Here is a 6,236-nt window from a genome sequence, read left to right as displayed (position 1 = left end):
CAGGTTGGTAGGCAAGGTGTTGGCAGCATCCAGCAGGCTGGTAGGCAGGCAGGCAGACAGATTACCAGACAGACCCAGCAGGCTGGTGCAGGTCGGCAGACAGATACACAGACAGACCTGTTAGGCAGATACAGACAAGATCCAGGCTGCAGGTGGTACAGACGGATACAGACAGACCCAGCATATTGGTAGGTAGGTAGACAGACCCAGCAGGTAGGCAGGTAGGTGGCGGGCAGACCCAGCAGGTTGGTAGGCAGGCAGGCAGACGTGGATACAGACAGATCCAGCAGGTTGGTAGGTAGGCAGGCAGGCAGATACAGACAGACCCAGCAGGTTGGTAGGTAGGCAGGCAGATCGGATACAGACAAGATCCAGCAGGTTGGTAGGTAGGCAGGCAGACCCAGCAGGTATGTAGAGATAGAGACATTTCAATTTTATATATTATCTACCTCACTTGCTTTGGCAATGTTAACACATGTTTCCCTTGACAATAAAGCCCCTTGAAGAGAGAGAGAGAGAGAGAGAGAGAGAGAGAGAGAGAGAGAGAGAGAGAGAGAGGGGAAAGAGACAGAGAGAGAAGAGAGAGAGAGAGAGAGGGAGAGAAGGAGAGAGGGAGAGGAGAGAGGGAGAGGAGAGAAGGAGAGAGGGAGAGAGCGAGAGGAGAGAGAGAGAGAGACACAGAGAGAGAGAGAGGGGGAAAGAGACAGAGAGAGAAGAGAGGGAGAGAGAGAGAGAGAGAGAGAGAGAGAGAGAGAGAGAGAGAGAGGAGAGAAGGAGAGGAGAGAAGAGAGAGAGAGATGTCATGGAAACGGTAGAGATAGGAGACATTTTCCAAAAGTCGACAACATTTTATCCTTTGAACAGGGGTGGATTTTTCTATCTGTCTAACTTTCTTTATTTAAAAAAAACCCCCAAAAAAACAAATGATGGAAACTGTATTTATTATTATTATTATTTGAAATAAATGAATTGCTTTCGACTTGCTTTTCTGTTTGGCTGGCAGGTTTCACCATTTACAGGAGTTCCAAGTACATTATTGCAATCTATCACATCTAAACCCTCTGAACTACATTTCCCATAAAACCTCAAATATGGTATTTTCATCTGGTTGAAGCTGGTGATAGTAAAACTGTGTAGAGGATCATCTAAAACCCTCAGTGAACTACATTTCCCATAAAACCTCAAATATGGTATTTTCAGCTGATAGTAAAACTGCAAAAAAAAACTTAATTTTTATAGAATGGGAAGCATAGAAATAGAGCACATAGAACAGATGAACCTGCTTTAGATTTGCAGCATTAAATGGAAACGCACCATAGTAGGCAGAGGTCGTATTCTATTTTCTATAGAATGGGAAGCATAGAAATAGAGCACATAGAACAGATGAACCTGCTTTAGATTTGCAGCATTAAATGGAAACGCACCATAGTAGGCAGAGGTCGTATTCTATTTTCTATAGAATGGGAAGCATAGAAATAGAGCACATAGAACAGATGAACCTGCTTTAGATTTGCAGCATTAAATGGAAACGCACCATAGTAGGCAGAGGTCGTATTCTATTTTCTATGTAAAACTTTTCTAAATGTTGATTTAAAAATATATATATATTAAAAGAAATAATCACTGGACAAGTTAATGAAAACATAGATCTTAACAGAAGTAGTAGTAGTAGTAGTAGTAATAGTGGTGGTAGTAGTAGTAGTAGTAATAGTGGTGGTAGTAGTAGTAGTAGCAACAGTGGTGGTGCTAGCAGTAGTAGTAGTAGCGGTAGTAGTAGTAGCAGTAATAGTGGCGGTAGCTAGCAGTAGTAGTAACAGTGGTGGTAGTGCAGCAGTGGTGGTAGCAGCAGTAATAGTGGTGGAGCAGTAGTAGTAGTAGTAGTAGTAGTAGTAGTGGTTAGTAGTAATAGTGGTGGTGGCAGTAGTAACAGTAGTAGTAGTAGTAGTAGTAGTAGTAGTAGCAGTAGTAGTATCAGTTGTAGTAGCAGTGGTAGTAGTAGTGGTCTGACGGTCCCTCTCTCCCAGGATGCCCAGGGGAACTGTGTAGTGATGGGAGAGGGTTGGGACCAGCTCTCCCTAACAGGATGGTGTGTGGTAGTAGTAGTGGTCCTGACGGTCTCTCTCTCTCCCAGGGAACTGTGTAGCGATGGGAGAGGGTTGGGACCGCTCTCCCTGTAGGATGGTATCGCTCACAGCGCTGTGGAAGAACAAGACACAACAACCAAGCGTCACCTTCTAGACCTCTAGGCGCCTCCCCACCTTCCTCTCGACTCCACACTCGGGACCTCCCACGCAACCTCACCATCATCATCATCATCAGTCCCCAGTCGCACCGTCAGCGCCCATCCAACCAGTGTGTGGCGTCCCCTATCCCAGGACCAGACCTGTTAGACCACCAGCCCCCTCTTCCCCTCCTGGACCCAGTGCCCACCCACTTTCCTCTGTTCCCCTGCAAGGTTGACTTCCTGTTGATCACTCGGACGGCCGCCATGTTGGAACGTTCCGGCCTACTGGGGCCCGCTAGGAGTGGAGGAGGTAATTACACAATCTTATCAATTTATCTAATCAGAACCTGGTTTCCTCTCAAGGTTTTCTTCCTAGGTTTTCTGGACCTTTCTAGGGTTTTTTTATTTCATGGTTTTCTGGGCCTTTCTAGGGTTTTATTTCCTTGGTTTCTGGACCTTTCTAGGGTTTTATTTTCTTGGTTTTCTGGGCCTTTCTAGGGGTTTTATTTCCTTGGTTTTCTGGGCCTTTCTAGGGGTTTTTTATTTCCTAGGTTTTCTGGACCTTTCTAGGGTTTTATTTCCTTGGTTTTCTGGGCCTTTCTAGGGTTTTTATTTCCTTGGTTTCTGGGCCTTTCTAGGGTTTTATTTTCTTGGTTTTCTGGGCCTTTCTAGGGTTTTATTTTCTTGGTTTTCTGGGCCTTTCTAGGGTTTTTTTCTGTGGTTTCTGGGCCTTTCTAGGGTTTTTATTTTCTTGGTTTTCTGGGCCTTTCTAGGGGTTTTATTTTCTTGGTTTTCTGGGCCTTTCTAGGGTTTTTATTTTCTTGGTTTTCTGGGCCTTTCTAGGGTTTTTATTTTCTTGGTTTTCTGGGCCTTTCTAGGGGTTTTATTTTCTTGGTTTTCTGGGCCTTTCTAGGGTTTTTATTTCCTTGGTTTTCTGGGCCTTTCTAGGAGTTTTATTTTCTTGGTTTTCTGGGCCTTTCTAGGGTTTTTATTTTCCTTGGTTTCTGGGCCTTTCTAGGGTTTTTATTTCCTTGGTTTTCTGGGCCTTTCTAGGGAGTTTTATTTTCTTGGTTTCTGGGCCTTTCTAGGGTTTTATTTCCCCTTGGTTTTCTGGGCCTTTCTAGGGAGTTTTATTTCTTGGTTTTCTGGGCCTTTCTGGGAAGTTTTATTTCCTTGGTTTTCTGGGCCTTTCTGGGGAGTTTTATTTCCTTGGGCTGGTTTCTGGGCCTTTTTCTGGGCCTTTCTAGGGGTTTTATTTCCTTGGTTTTCTGGGCCTTTCTGGGGGTTTTATTTCCTTGGTTTCTGAGCCTTTCTGGGGTTTTATTTCCTTGGTTTTCTGGGCCTTTCTAGGGAGTTTTTATTTCCTTGGTTTTCTGGGCCTTTCTAGGGGTTTTTATTTCCTTGGTTTTCTGGGCCTTTCTAGGGGTTTTATTTCCTTGGTTTTCTGGGCCTTTCTAGGGAGTTTTATTTCCTTGGTTTTCTGGGCCTTTCTAGGGGTTTTATTTTCTAGGTTTATTTCTTGGTTTTCTGGGCCTTTCTAGGGGTTTTATTTCCTTGGTTTTCTGGGCCTTTCTAGGGTTTTATTTCCTTGGTTTTCTGGGCCTTTCTAGGGGGTTTTTTTTATTTCCTTGGTTTTCTGGGCCTTTCTAGGGGTTTTATTTCCTTGGTTTTCTGGGCCTTTCTAGGGGGTTTTTATTTCCTTGGTTTCTGGGCCCCTTTCTAGGGGTTTATTTCCTTTCTGGGCCTTTCTAGGGAGTTTTATTTCCTTGGTTTCTAGGAGTTTATTTCCTTGGTTTTCTGGGCCTTTCTGGGGGTTTTATTTCCTTGGTTTTCTGGGCCTTTCTAGGGTTTTTATTTCCTTGGTTTTCTGGGCCTTTCTAGGGGGTTTTTATTTCCTTGGTTTTCTGGGCCTTTCTAGGGGTTTTATTTCCTTGGTTTTCTGGGCCTTTCTAGGGGTTTTATTTCCTTGGTTTTCTGGACCTTTCTAGGGGTTTTTATTTCCTTGGTTTTCTGGGCCTTTCTAGGGGTTTTTATTTCCTTGGTTTTCTGGGCCTTTCTAGGGTTTTATTTCCTTGGTTTTCTGGGCCTTTCTAGGGGTTTTATTTCCTTGGTTTTCTGGGCCTTTCTAGGGAGTTTTATTTCCTTGGTTTCTGGGCCTTTCTAGGGGGTTTTTTTATTTCCTTGGTTTTCTTGGGTCCTTTCTAGGGGTTTTATTTCCTTGGTTTTCTGGGCCTTTCTAGGGGTTTTATTTCCTTGGTTTACTGGGCCTTTCTAGGGGTTTTATTTCCTTGGTTTTCTGGGCCTTTCTAGGGTTTTATTTCCTATCCACCGTGTGCCTCTACATCTGCATTTCTGGCTGTTTCTTTGTGTTTTTAGGTCCGGGTTTCTGTATAAGCACAAAAAGGCTTTTTATAAAAATAAATTTGATTGATCAAATGTTATTTATATAAACCTTTCACAACAATAATTGTCAGAGTAAAGGAACAGAGAACAGCTGTCATTAATGTATTAAACTGATAAATAAAGATATTTCAAAAATCAACGAGATGACATGAAGTTAAAGGAGAAGTCATTTTTATTTTACAACCAAATCTTTTTGATGTTAATTCTGTCCTCCTCTTCCTCCTCCTCTCCTCTCGCAGGCTCACAGTCGACTGAAGGACGTTGCCACGGAACGTTCTTGATCCGGGACAGTCGTCAGAAAGACGTCTTCTTCGCTGTCCTATCGCGCGGCCCAGCGGCCCGGTCAGCGTACGCATCGTCTATAAGGGACAACGGTTCAGCCTGGCAGGAAGTGAGCACTCTTTCCCTTGCCTCTTCCTCCTGCTCGAACACTACATTCATTCCTCTAAGAAAAACCTGACCGTTCCGCACAGGAAGCGGGCGCCCTACGCTCCAGGAACTGTGCAGGAAACAGGTCGCGGAGTCGTGCGGCGGCGAGGTGGAACGGTCGCCAGGGTCCCCGTCAGCCCAGTTCTAAAACACTTCCTGTTAGAGTTCCCCGTACAGGATATGATGTCACAGGGGATGCCGTTGAGGCGGGACTGATTTGGATCGGGTCGGTACTGAAGGGTACGTACAGGATATGACGTCTGGGGGGATGCCGTTGAGGCGGGACTTGATTTGGATCGGGTCGGTACCGAAGGGTTTTTCGGATCGGTCGCTTTGAAACTAGAGACCGGGTCGTGGTTAGAAACAGGTCAGAGTTCAAAACCACACCCTGTTCTCTAAACGGTGCACTACTCGACAGGGTCATAGGTCACACTTGGTCTGGGTCTGGGTTTGTCCGGTTTGGTGGTGGTCCTGGAGGATTTTTTAAGGGACGGGCGGCTGCATTAAAGAACCACCACCGGGGTTCTGGTTGTGTTCTGATCCGGTCGCTGACCCTGTGAGGTGGACGGTTTGGTGGTGGACTGGTTCTGCCGTTGTAGGCAGGGCTGGGTTCGCTGTAGCACAACAACTCAAGCATCAATACTTTACAATGTTTACAACGACCAGGAATGTTTACGCTACACAATAATGCAGTACTGTATGTATAACTGTGTACTCTCTGGTACTAACGGGTATAACTGTGTACTCTCTGGTACTAACGGGTACAACTGTGTACTCTCTGGTACTAACAGGGTACAACTGTGTACTCTCTGGTACTAATGGGTACAACTGTACTCTCTGGTACTAATGGGTACAACTGTGTACTCTCTGGTACTAATGGGTACAACTGTGTACTCTCTGGTACTAATGGGTACAACTGTGTACTCTCTGGTACTAATGGGTACAACTGTGTACTCTCTGGTACAACTGTGTACTCTTTGGTACTAATGGGTACAACTGTGTACTCTCTGGTACTAATGGGTACAACTGTGTACTCTCTGGTCTAATGGGTACAACTGTGTACTATGTAGTACTGGCGGGTATAACTGTGTACTCTCTGGTACTAACGGGTATAACTGTGTACTCTCTGGTACTAATGGGTACAACTGTGTACTCTCTGGTACTAATGGGTATAACTGTG

The 6,236-nt window shown here is 44.9% G+C and overlaps 1 pseudogene; it reads left to right on the top strand.

Moving 5' to 3' along the window:
- Positions 1 to 2,246: 2,246 nt before the first annotated feature.
- On the top strand, positions 2,247 to 5,272 carry LOC127922480 (suppressor of cytokine signaling 1-like; annotated as a pseudogene).
- Positions 5,273 to 6,236: the final 964 nt, after the last annotated feature.

Source organism: Oncorhynchus keta, unplaced genomic scaffold, assembly GCF_023373465.1.
Source record: "Oncorhynchus keta strain PuntledgeMale-10-30-2019 unplaced genomic scaffold, Oket_V2 Un_contig_25848_pilon_pilon, whole genome shotgun sequence".
Classification (NCBI taxonomy): Eukaryota; Metazoa; Chordata; class Actinopteri; order Salmoniformes; family Salmonidae; genus Oncorhynchus; species Oncorhynchus keta.
The sequence above is the reverse complement of the archived record's forward strand: the minus strand, read 5'-3'. Positions and strand labels throughout refer to the sequence as shown.